This window comes from Rutilus rutilus (assembly GCF_951802725.1).
Source record: "Rutilus rutilus genome assembly, chromosome: 24".
Lineage (NCBI taxonomy): Eukaryota > Metazoa > Chordata > Actinopteri > Cypriniformes > Leuciscidae > Rutilus > Rutilus rutilus.
In genome coordinates this window covers 16,939,493-16,952,937 of record NC_140228.1, presented here as the reverse complement: position 1 = coordinate 16,952,937, position 13,445 = coordinate 16,939,493, and positions in this window count along the sequence as shown.

Below are 13,445 nucleotides of genomic sequence, written 5' to 3'. Positions count from 1 at the left end.
AACTTTAAAGGCGATTTTCTCAATGTTTCGATTTGTTTGCACGCTCAGATTCCAGATTTTTAAATAGTTGTATCTCGGCCAAATATTGTCCTATCCTAACAAACCATACATCAATGGAAAGATTATTTATTCAGCTTTCAAATGATGTAAATAAAAAAAAAATGTACCTATGTGACTGGTTTTGTGGTCCAGGGTCACATATGAGAATGTGAAGATTATCAGAATTAGGTGACTCAAACATTGATCTGTATTTTATTTTATTTTATTTAAAAAAAGAGAGATTTCAAAATATTAGTCTATTATTTTATTCATTATAAGCAAATAAGTATAAGCAATAGCATAAGCATATAAGCATATACTTATAAGCACATTTTTAAATAGCCTAGTTTATAATAATATAATATAATTTAAATTATCTTTAGGATTTCAAGGGTATTTTAAGCAAAGTATGTTTAAAACAGACTTCAAATCTCTATTGTGCAGAAACAGGCAAATATGGTACATTCCCTTTACTCTTTTTATTTTGCTTATTAGTAGATGTCTACACTTTTTTGACAGCTTTGTCCTACAGAGCATTAGCATGTCTTAATTTTATAGCGGTGTGGCCCTGGTGATGATCAGCTATTGATTTAGAATGAGGGTTAAACCTAAACTGTACCCTCCCACTAATCATGAGCTGACCCAGTGGATTCCAATCCCCTCTCCCCTGGGACCCCACCGAGGTCCTGCAGTCCTGCCATTCTTACCAATCCACGTCATTAAAGCGTGAATCATGGATGGATCTGCTTTACTGATACATGCTCATTTAATTTACATTCAGACTTTTTATTCTTTATGACTGTCTGCTTGAATTACAGAATGCCATTTCACAGTAATAGCCAGATTACTTTGTGTCAGATGATTATAGACAAGAAAAAGAATACAATTTAAAGTGGGTAGCATATGCCAGGTCATTTTGGTTTTTAGAACAATTGTTGAGAAATGTTCATAAATATCTAAATATGGTTGCAGATTTTTGGTGTCTTGGCAAATCTGAGCACAGTTTGTTGAGTGAGTGAGTGAGTGAGTGAGAAAAAAAATCAAACAGGTTTTAAAGACATGTACTGTAATTAAAATCTACAAATGCAATAAAATAAACTCGCAAATATGTATTTTAAATGATGTATTTTCTTTAGAACACTGAAACTGACCAGTGTATGAAACAAACACTCACACGCACGCACATTTCTTCATTTGCTTCTCAATTAATCTCACAGATTTTTAGGAGAAACTATTAAGATATTAATGAGATTTCAGTTGTTTTCTTTGCTGCACGGACAGAACTAAATCATTTCTGATTTCTGATGGGTGTGTTCACACTTGGTTCAATAAAAACGAACTCTGGTGCGATTGCTCTGTTAGTGCAGATTACTTGAATAAGTGTGAACGCTGTCATTCGAATCCTGGTGTGGACCAAACAAACCGACTGAGACCCATCTATTCAGGAGGTCTCAGCCCGCTTCCAAACGAACTCGAGTGAAATATGAACACAACACTGACTAAAGATGATCTAAACGAACCAAAAACATGATGCGACCTTAAAAAGGACAATGCTCAAGCGTACCTGTTATTCTCGTCATAGGAGCTACGTTGCCCATTGCGGTTCGGTTCGGGCATCTTCATTTGTGTGTGTAACGGAGGAATTCCTGGCACATTTTATTAGCTCTTTGTGAGTTTTCAGTTGGTAAAAATACCATCATATGTACAGTCACCATGATTTTGCCAAGTGCAGCATGTTCCTGGATGAACATACGTAGGCCTATGTTGTTGATCCTGGAACAACATTCCTGTCCGAAAATTCTTTCTAGGTCTGAACCCTATCCCTACCCCTAAACCTAACCCTATAAATTGTCACTAAAATCAGAAGGAAATGATAGGTGGATAACACTGATGTAGAAGCACCTAACCCTGGTTGGAAGCCTAAACTAGACTGAAACTTGTCCCTCAAATCTGATTGGTTGATTGGAATGTTGATCCAGGATCACATTTGGTTTTGTATCTTTAGGTTAAGTGTCAAAAATGACAGTGTGAACGTTAAGCGAACCAGGACTAAATGTATCGCTTTCTATTTTGGCCCAGACCAAAAGAACCAAGAGAACCAAACTACAAATGTAAACACACCCTACAATTCAATTCAGTGGATATATTCTCCATATCGCTCTAGATTAGTCTTAATCTCTGTCATATTATCCAGCCCTGAGTATGCATACATGCAATTGAGAGCAGAATGGATGTTCATGCATAACCGGAGAGGCTGATCAGACTGGGACCGAGCTCAGGTATACACCCTCAATCCATTCTCATAGATCTGTTAGTTTGTCTGATCACTTGATCAATACCATATAACCTTAGAAGGTTTATTTAGGCGTGCGACTCTAGTATTAGCAATATAAACACAGAGGGGAAAGAAACGTGTTGATTTGTTTTATTACAGATCAGGAACAGATGCAGGAGCAGCTAATCATTGGGCCATTGGACCGCCACAGAATCCCCACATGGGCCTTTTACACGGCCAAACCCAGACATCAGATCAGATCAATAAGATCCTCGGCAGTGCTTACCATGCCTCTCTCTCTCTCTCTCTCTCTCTGTCTCTCTCTCTCTCTCTCACACACACACACACACACACACACACACACACACACACACACACACACACACACACACACACACACACACACCTTGAGTTCATTGAATTCTTCCACTGTTTGGAAAACAGATACTACAGCGCTGTAAATATAGCCTTATACATGATGAGATATCAATAACACATTGAGTTGAGTTGTCACGCTGAAGAGATGAATGAGACCATTAGAAGCTGTTAATAGTGCGTAGGCAACAAAAAACTAAAAAAACAACTGAGCTTCACGCTTTGTGGTGATCTCAAAGTTAAGCAAAAATACATGGCAGCATCCGGATAAAATGTCCACAGATTCGATTTAAAACACACAATGTGCACACAGTATTTAAAGGGATAGTTCCCACAAAAAATTTAAAATTCTCTCATTATTTACTCATCCTCATGTTGTTCAAAAACCTGTATGACTTTCTTTCTTGGAACACAAATTAAGTATTTGAGGAATGTTGGTAACCAAACAGTTTTATTTAGTTAAAAAAAGTTAAGTACATACAGTGACAGAAATATATGGCTTAGGAAACTAATGGTTGTTTCTTCAACTATAAACACTTTTGGCCATATGGACGTGGAGATTCAATTTTTTTTTTTTTTTTTTTTTTTTAGATACAGTAGAGACAATACAAGAGTCAACATCTCTTTTATACACAGATAAAAAAGAAAGGAACACATACACACACACACACAAAGAAAAAATATTTCACTCTAAAAAAATGCTGGATTGTCATGTTTGGGTCAAATAGGAAAATATGAATAAAGAATTTTTTAGTTTAGGGTCTAATTCTGACTATTAACTAGTTGCTTATTAGCATATTAGCATGCATATTAGGAAATTGGCTGTTTATTAATACTTAGAAAACACATATTAATGCCTTATTCTGCATGAGCATATTCTACAACCATAAATCCTACCCTATACCTAAACTTAACTATACCTTACTAAACATTAATAAGCAATTAGGAGTTTATTGAGGCGAAAGTCATAGTTAATAGTGAGAATTGGACCCTAAACTAAAGTGTAACCAAATTTGTGATTCTAAAATAAAATCTTTAAACCCAACAGTTGGGTTTGTCCGTATATGACCCAAACATGGGTTGAAACAACCGATCATTAATAATAATCTATTTTTACATGATTGCTTTTTGATAATTTAGTTTGAAAGTGGGTCTTAGATGAGGGTAATAAAATCTATTCATTGTTTGGTAACACTTTACAATGAGATCCCATATAGTCAACATTATAGCGTTAATTACATTAACATTGAACAATACATTTGTTACAGTATTTATTGAGCTTTGTTAATGTTAGTTAATAAAAATACAACAGCTACCAATATTTTCAATGTGACCTTCATAACTAAATGAAAAAGTTGAAATCTGTTGAAAATTAAACATAAAACACCATCTTCACTAAAAATTATATAAAAGTCTTGGCATTTCTTTTGGTGTGATGGTCAGGTTATTTATAAGTCTAACTTTGGTGTGGCCCGTTACTTATTTGTCAGCCAACTGTGTCTTGCATTGATCCTCATACAATCATTGACAGGGAGCTCTGAGTGCTCAATCAGGAACTGCAGCTGAATGACAGTTTAACTTCTACACATCCATTTGTTAAGCATTTCCAGCTCATAATCCGTGTGCCACTCACATCACTGGCAAAGTGTGCCCTCCATCACACGAATCACAATAGCCGGTCGTCACAATAGCTGTGTTTTGCGGGCGGCACATGGCTGTGGGTTTTTAGAGTGCCGTATAGAAGTCGAAACCCATTGTGCTCGGGTTTCCACTGTTTCTCCTCACACTGGCTGTCATTCTGCTAATTGTGTCCCTTTCAGGGCTTTGTAGATCAGCACACTTCTGGACCCGAGTGTGAAAAGAAGAAGGGGCGAGGGGGGGACCGGGGTCGGGTTAGCTCTGGCCCTCAGAACGAGGGTCGGGCACGTGCGCTCCACAATGCAGACTCCAGATTAGGGGCTGAACAAAAGCCGGGCGAACTGTAATTACACAGCAAACAGCTCTGAGGGTGAATGGGGGACTGACACTGCTCCATTGGCAGCTGTGCTTCAAGCACACTCTTACAGTAAAGCAGGGGAGGAGAGGAGGTGGAGTGAACACACACCATATGCCTCCCCTTTCCCTGCACAAACACAGCGCATGGGCTCCAGAAGTCTGAGACCACTAGTCAAATGCTTTTATCAGTGAAAAGTGGACTTCAGTATCTTAGCTGTTGGTTTGTCCCTCTTTTGCTTTAATGACAGCAGCTTTTGTGTCGCATGAACTTCAAAAGTTTGTGTAAAACCTGATGCTCGTGTTGTCCAGCGTGATTTGATGATTCGAATTTAGCACTCTTATATGGAAATATGATAACATTTTGTTATTCTCATTTAAATCGGACTCATTATAAATAAACATCTTTTCAAATCATGACTTTCTGTTACGAAACAGGGTATTGATTTCAAACATGTCCTCTGTAGAAGACAGCAGGGATTTTGGGGAGACTCAACAAGTGAATATATAAATTATATATAAATATTCGTATGAAATATGAGATATTCTTATGAAATGTTGCCAAGTTATTACTCCCATTATTGCACTTCTTTTTTCATTACATGTTGGCCCAATAACCATTCATGGCCATGTTTACACTCATAATGTATGAAGTAAAATAGTATATCAAATCATTCTGTTATATCTTTATAGTTGAGAATTATATTTAAGTTTGGTTAAAAAATAGCCTGAAACTTAAAAATTGACTGGTGAATAAAAAAACAAAAAACAAAAAAAAAAAAACATTGCCTGTACATGTTTTTTCATGTCTTTTCATTTTCTTAATAACTCCTGACATTTTCTTATAAGTCCTGGTGTCCTCATAGACATAAAATATAAATACGTTTTTTTTTTTTTTTTTTAACAAACAAACAAACAAACAAACAATGTAATGATATGAAAAAACTATATTCATAAATTGTGTTTTTTTTTTCTTCTGGTTAGGGTTATATATATATTTATAATATATATTTCAAAATCCTAAACTTTGAATTGATTTACTAATTTCAATACAAACTCCCACATATTCATTGGTCAAATTCATTGGTAATAATTTTTATTATTATTATTTAAAGGTTTAAATATATTTGTTTAGTTACAGGTTTTAATATTTGTTATAGGGTGTCTTTTTCCTTTCATATTAATTTATTTTATTTTATTTTCGTTTCCTCTCCTATTCTCCTCCTATTTTCATTTCTCTCTCTCTCTCTCTCTCTCTCTCTCTCTCTCTCTCTCTCTCTCTCTCTCTCTCTCTCTCTCTCTCTCTCTCTCTCTCTCTATATATATATATATACATACTGTATATATACAGTATATTCTCTTAAATCCAAAAATGTTCTGTTTATTTACAGGTAAAAAAAAAAAAGAAAAGATTTTCAATGTGGCCTCATGTCAGACTTTAGGATGTATAGTATGAATAGTATAGTATAAATAAAAAAAAATAAAAAAAAAACTGCATGCGTGCATATGAGCAAACCCAAACGCAACGTATCTACTAAACTGTTGCAAAATAGAGCATTAAAAAAACCTTTTATTACCAGGTAATCACAGTATCTAACTATCTGCGCACTACAAAATCAATTTGATCTTTCATGCTGTGAAAGAAGTTCATACAACATTAGTCGGTATTAAAATAAAATGTGATCAGTGGCGGCTTTCTGTAACAGATTGTAAGCCCCAGTTTTAATAGGTGTGACTAATGATGGCCTGATATTTCCTACTCAGTGCTAATTTGTGGAGGGGTCTTAAGCCAGCACTAGAATCTGCTTAAGCTGGTGAAATAAGGGATAAAGTTGCAGAGAGGTTAAAGACTAGAGATGAGGCAGCATGTTGGTTAGACTGCACTGAAGCACACTAGGGGAGCTATTGAAATGCAGCACGACTGGCTCAGGCTAATTAACAGTAGGGTCCAATTTACAGTACAGGTTGAGCAATTACAGAGATGGAGCCTGTAAGCAGAAACACAGGGGTTTTAGGGCACACAATAAGTCAGTATGGGGCAAATAAAACTGTGGACACATGACAGTGTCATTTGGTAATGCGGGTCTCTCTAGTCTACACGAACTGCAAACACTATAAACTAAATGAGCAGCCATTGGCTAAAGTGACAAGGGAGAAAATCAGGGGTGAAAACAAATGCAAAGGGGGCTTTGGCATGTGGTGAGATAATATATATATATATATTATATGCATTTATTAAATATATTTATATGTTTTATTTAGCTATGGAGACGCTCCTTATATATTACACATGACATTTCAAATGTATAAATGATTTCATTTATTCATTCATAAATGCATTATTGTCTGCTTGTGCAATGACAATAAAGTAAATAAGATTTAAAGTAAACTTTGACTCTTAAAATGTATAAGTTTACTTTAAAAATATATTTTATATTTTAGTAGTTTTATATATATATGTATTTTAAAACACGGACACAATGAAAAATGAAAACTTTGGGGGTGAAAACAAATGCAAAGGCTGTAAAGAGGATTTTTTTTAATATGTGAAGAGATTAGAATAATTTATTTAATAAGAAATCTGCTTAGATGTTGACAATGAACTCAAATACTTTCATGTATTTTTTTAATATATTTTTTGTCAGTGGAGGCACTCTTGATATTTCAAATGTATATATAGGCTATACATACATAAATACAGAATATTTTTTATGATTTTATATTTATTTCATTTTATAAATAAAAAACAATGTTTAATACTTAGAACAGTACAATGTAATGTTGACATTCTTATTTGCATATTCATAACATTAGACAAGTGCAGCATACTGTGGCTACTTTTTTTTAACAACATACTGGAAAAAACTTAAACAAAAAAGGGTTAAAAGTACCCCTAACTCGGGGTTAAAGTTGAAAACCCATTAGTCTGAATGATTCATTAGAAATATCCAAACAAACAACATTAAAATCAGCTCCATCACACGATTAATGAATGGATCATCTAAGCAGTCATCAGCGTTTTTGTTTGTTCATGTTAAACTTTGTGTTATTTCCTTATAGAGTGACAAGGGAAGTCCCTCATCCATTGTCATTGAGCTCAGTTTTGGGTTCGACGATCAGATCAGCCCACACCCTCTCTCACATTGTCCAAAGTTCCTCAGGAGATGGACTTAAAGCCCAACCGTCCCCACCTGATCCTGATCACCACGGCCTGAAGGCTCCATTGAAATAACAAGGCCTTTTAGACTTGCTACTTTAAGCTCCTCTAGAGCAATTATGCATTCATGTGCGCGTAATTGGCATCCACGAATATGAAATGTTTGGTGGGCCCTTAAACACTGTTAGGGTCTTTGGATGTCGCCCTTGTCAGACAAAGCCTGGAGGTGTTACCCCATTTCCATCTATTTAGAGTGCTGGGAAGAGGTTGAAACAGCCCTGTGTTTACAGTAAACTTTAGGGAAAAATGCTGAGTGCTACTGAACTGCTCTTCACCCACTTATTAGTATCTACCCTACCAGCCATCAATAGCTGGAGTCTTAATTAAACAAGCAGATGCAGGAGTGTCAATCATACGCAGAGACAAGACTGTAACAGTCTAATATACATGGTTCTGCTGGGCATTTTGTTCCCCTGACATTACTGTAAGCTCTGAAGGAGAAATCACGTGAAAGAAATGCAGACAAAAAAACATCAATGTAATCCACCACAGCATAGCACTTTATTTGTTTCTCTATAATTATAATTTCTTTTTTTCTTTAATTATTTTCTGTTTGTTTTATTTTTTGAGTCAAGCAAAAATTCATTATAGTCTACTTGTAAAATGACAATAAAGGAACTTAAGGGACAGTTCACCCCAAAATTCTGTCATCATTTACTCTCGTGTTGTTTCAAACCTGTTAGAAGTTCTTGTATTCTGCTAAAAACAAAAGAGATTTTGAAGAATGCGGTTAACCAAAGCAGTTTCTGGTCTTCGTTGACTCCCATGCAACTGTTTGGTTATTAACATTCTTCAAAATATCTTCCTTTGTGTTCAACAGATGGAAGAACTTCATGCAGGTTTAGAACAAGTTGAGGGTGAGTAAATGACAAAAAAAACCTTTAATCCATTTTAAAATAAAACTTAAAAATAATAATAATAATAAAACTTTTTACTTATAAAATATAATTGATTATTAATATATAAACTCACGAAAATACCTGACTAAATAAATAAATAAAAATAATTAAGATATAAATAATAGTGCTGTCAAATTGATTAATCGCGATTAATTGTGTGTATGTAACATAAAAGTTAGTAAAAAATTTTTTATATATATATATACAGTGCAATGCATAAGTGAATACACCCATGCTAAAGTTGACTAAAAAGAGGAATAAAAAATCATATTTTGGAAATTGAACTTAATGCCTTAATTAAAAAAATTAGGAAAAATCCAACCTTTAAGGATACCAATTTTCTTTGTGAATGAATAATTTTTATTTTTAAGTATTTAAAAAAAAAATTTTTTAGGATACTATGCATCCTGATAAAGTTCCCTTGGCCTTTGGAATTAAAATAGCCCCACATCATCACATAGCCTTCACCATACCTAGAGATTGGCATGGTTTTATTTCAGTTAGCCTAAAAGCTAGTTTGATTTGCATTGAGAGATGATCTTATGGAAAGTACCCCATGCCAATCTCTAGGTATGGTGAAGGCTATGTGATGATGTGGGGCTATTTTAATTCCAAAGGCCAAGGGAACTTTATCAGGATGCATAGTATCCTAAAAAATAAATTAAAAAAATACTTAAAAATAAAAATCTGCCTGCCTCTATGGGAATTTAACATAGGGGTGTACTCACTTATGCACCATGTATTTTAAGGAAGAACATTTATTTATTTACGATACATTATTCATTCACAAAGAAAATTGGTGTCCTTAAAGGTTGGATTTTTCCTAATTTTTTAAATTAAGGCATTAAGTTCAATTTCCAAAATATGATTTTTTATTCCTCTTTTTAGTCAACTTTAGCATGGGTGTATTCACTTATGCATTGCACTGTATATATATATATATATATATATCACACACACACAAACACACACACACACACACACACACACACACACACACACACACTTACAAACTTTTATGTTACATACACGCGATTAATCGATTTGACAGCACTAATAAATAAACAAAACATATGCTAACTAAAAACTTTAAAATAAATGTTTGAAAAAAGAAAAAGGAAATACATTTATTTATGATAAGATAGCTTGAAAAGGGCCAAGATCACAAACAAATATTAACTCTCCGTTCTTTATCATTTATATGAGAAAGTGGTTAAAAAGCCAGAATTATGCATGAATCCCAGGCCTTAAATCAAAAGCTTCTTGTCGAAAAGAGAGAGCTCAATTCTCACTTCTCCGCAGGATTTTGCTTTGCCTGCGTGGTGTCTTTGTCAGAAGCAGTTGTATGTTATCTGAGTAACAGAAACAGCCCTGGTAATCCTTTATGTGGCAGGACGCATAACTGTTCAAACTCCCCTGATAGTCAGTGTGGGGGTTCGTGGCGCTCCATTGTCATTGAGCAGCGGCTCACACGGTGTTACCATTGCATTCTTTGTAATGTGGCCTGAGTTTTTTTGCATGACCATGAGGCCAATCTGCTTGGATTGCTGTGCTTGGTAAGGGGCCTGTAGGTTTTCAATGAGGTCTGTATTTCACTCACTTTCAAATGTTATGCTCCCTGCCTATATCTTTGTCCTCAGTGTGCCAAGAAGAGCTGAAGGTGTGATGTTATTTTATTTAGAGTTCGACTAATTAGACCACATCTCTAAGAGTTTCATCCAGCTAATGATATTACCAGCCAAGACTAATTTAAGTGGGAGCCTTTCCAGAAACGGCACTAAAGAACATCCAATCAGAGGACAGAAAGAGACTCGAAAGCCATTTACTGATGAGAGAGAGGGTATAGCAGAATGGACAAACTTTTTTATTGCTTTTCCCCCCTCTAATCCATAAGAATGGGAACAAACAGGACAGCTACTAATAATAATTACATTTACAATGTTCTCACAGCCGTCACAAACATAGATCCTCTGTGGCCGTAACGGAGAGAACGAGAGTGTATGTTCGGGAAAGGCTTTGTCAGAAGCACGTATGATTTCCTTTAATAGTTCCAGAGTCCCAGACACAGATTCATTAGTGATTCCTGTAAGGTCCATCATGTCAGGAGGGTTAACAGGAAGAGCGTCGGCAAGGCCACACAGAGAGCTTTACTCACATCTGTCTCTATCTGCTCTCCCTCTTTCTCATCTCATATCATTAGCTTTATATATAGCTCATATCACTTGTGCTTTAATTGTGATTCTTTCAAGCACACACTCACATTTATCTTATTGTCTGAAACATGCATATATGGATGATTCTTCAATTAGGAGACATTTTCTGTCATTAATTAGCATTTTGTTTTAAAGAATGAATTAACCTACATTAGCTTCAATTGTGTCCCTTTTATCGTTTCTAGATGTTTGAGTGTTATCACTCTTAGAAGAAAAGTTTCTAAAGGGTTCTGTTATAGCAGAATCTTTTAGGGGTTCCTATCATGGAATTTAAAATGTTATGAATTAATTAGCTCGTACACATACTTTATCAGTCGTGATAGTCCGTGAGTCCGCTGAACCTTTTTTCTAAGAGTGCAATGCATATTGCATACATTTAGCAGAATTACTCTATTATGGGCTTGTCATCTAGCACAAATTCAATTCAAATAATTGTTTGTAAATGTAGTTGGATTATATATTTGAAGACCATAAATGTAATTAATTTTAAAATGTCTACATAATATATATATTTTTTTAAAGGTAGCCTATTATTTGATCATTTAAGTTCAGAAACAATCAATTTATGCATTAGAAAAATAAATTCTGCAAAAAGAGAAATGTCATTACCATCATGCACAATATTAATCAGCAGGTTTGGTTGCATAAACTATTTAAAAGTTAGTCATCTATTTTTTTTCTTCAAGTCTGAAGCCAGTTGCATATACATAGCTATTATGTTAAGACTGTGTCTTGAGGCTACTAGTATGACAAACTAGCAATTATCAAGAGGCAATCAATCTTAATTTTGGTATCAAATTAGACCAATCTATGTTTTTATGTAGGCTACTTGACTTAAAGGGATAGTTCACCCCAAAACTGAATTCTGTCATCATTAACTTACCCATGTGTTGTTCTAAACCTCTATGAATTTCTTTCTTCTGTTGAGCACAAAATATGATATTTTAAAGAATGTTAGTAACCAGACAGCTGATGGTAGCCATTGACTTCCATAAAAACACTATGGAAGTCAATGGGGCCATCAACTGTTTACCTATATTCTTTAAAATATCTTCTTTTGTGTTCAACAGAAAAAAGAAACTCATTCAGGTTTGGAACAACTTGAGGGTGAGTTGACAAATGTTGACAAAATTGTAATTTTTGGATGAACTATCCCTCTAAAACAGTTATGGACAGTCTGGACTAGTTAAGATAGTCTTAGCAGTGTATGCAACAAGCCCTTGGCACAAGTTTTGGTCCCACTTTATTTTAAGTGGCTTTAAGTACTATGTACTTACATCGAAAAGTAAGTACAATGTACTTATTGTGTTCATGTTGTATTGTAAAACACTTTTGCTGACCCCAGTTTTTAACTCAATTACATGAAAAGGTAGATTTGTCTAATTTGAACCTGAAAACGTAAGACTGATTAGGCCTAACTTTTTTGGTCAGACTTCTTAACTTAGCAGCAATGTTTGCCCTTGTAGATCTTTATGTTAGGACATGTCAATTTAAGAGGTCAGGAATGCTTATAATGTAAGAACCATTCAAATAAATGAGTTCAGTAACACATACTCACTCACATACATTCATCACTCAATGTGCTTCACTCTTCAGTCGCAGGCATGTGAGGTCAAATGGACTCTTTCGCCATCTTCTGGTGAAATGCACAGCTGCAGACAGTTTAGGAAAGTCGAAAATCACAAATTCTATTTTAGAATTGTGAATAAACAACAAACAAGTAGACATACACTTTGATCCAGCTTTATTTATATTTAAGATGGTTTTTCTAGTTGAAAAATGCCCCAAAACCTGTATGCAAACATTTTTATTCTAATTGATTTAATTGTATTATAATCTTATTCATCTTTTATTTATGAATTCTAGATCCACATGTTAGGCCTATTGATTTATTTAATCGTTTGGCCTATTTAGCCTATTATATGCTCTGATATGTTTGATTATTTCCAAATGGAAGATCTTTTGTGTCTCTTCTGTGCTGTAAGATTGAGTGGGTGTATATTTTCTATCAGAATTGATTATGTGATGTACCTTGGTAACAAAATATGTTTTCATCTCAGCAGGCATAAGGTAATACAAGATACAATATTCTCTTAAAGGTCTTAAAACCACCTAATCAGTCCTGCTAGGGTATAGTGTTGATGGCATCATGAAATGGTTTCAAGAGAAGTAGGCTACAAAGAACTTCAATAGTCCCTTGTCCCTTACTATTTCATGCACAGCATAATGTAGCTTATAGTTTCACAAGACTATAGGGGCTTCTTCCTCTCCTTTCATTCTGCAAATATCTTACTTATTTTGGGACTTTATTTATCTGATCAGCACAAACTTCATCTGTCAAATGCAATACTTTGGATAGGCCTATTAATACAGATTTACTTTTCCATCTTCTATCCTTATTCAAAATTGGTCTCTGCCTACTCATTGCTTGTCTG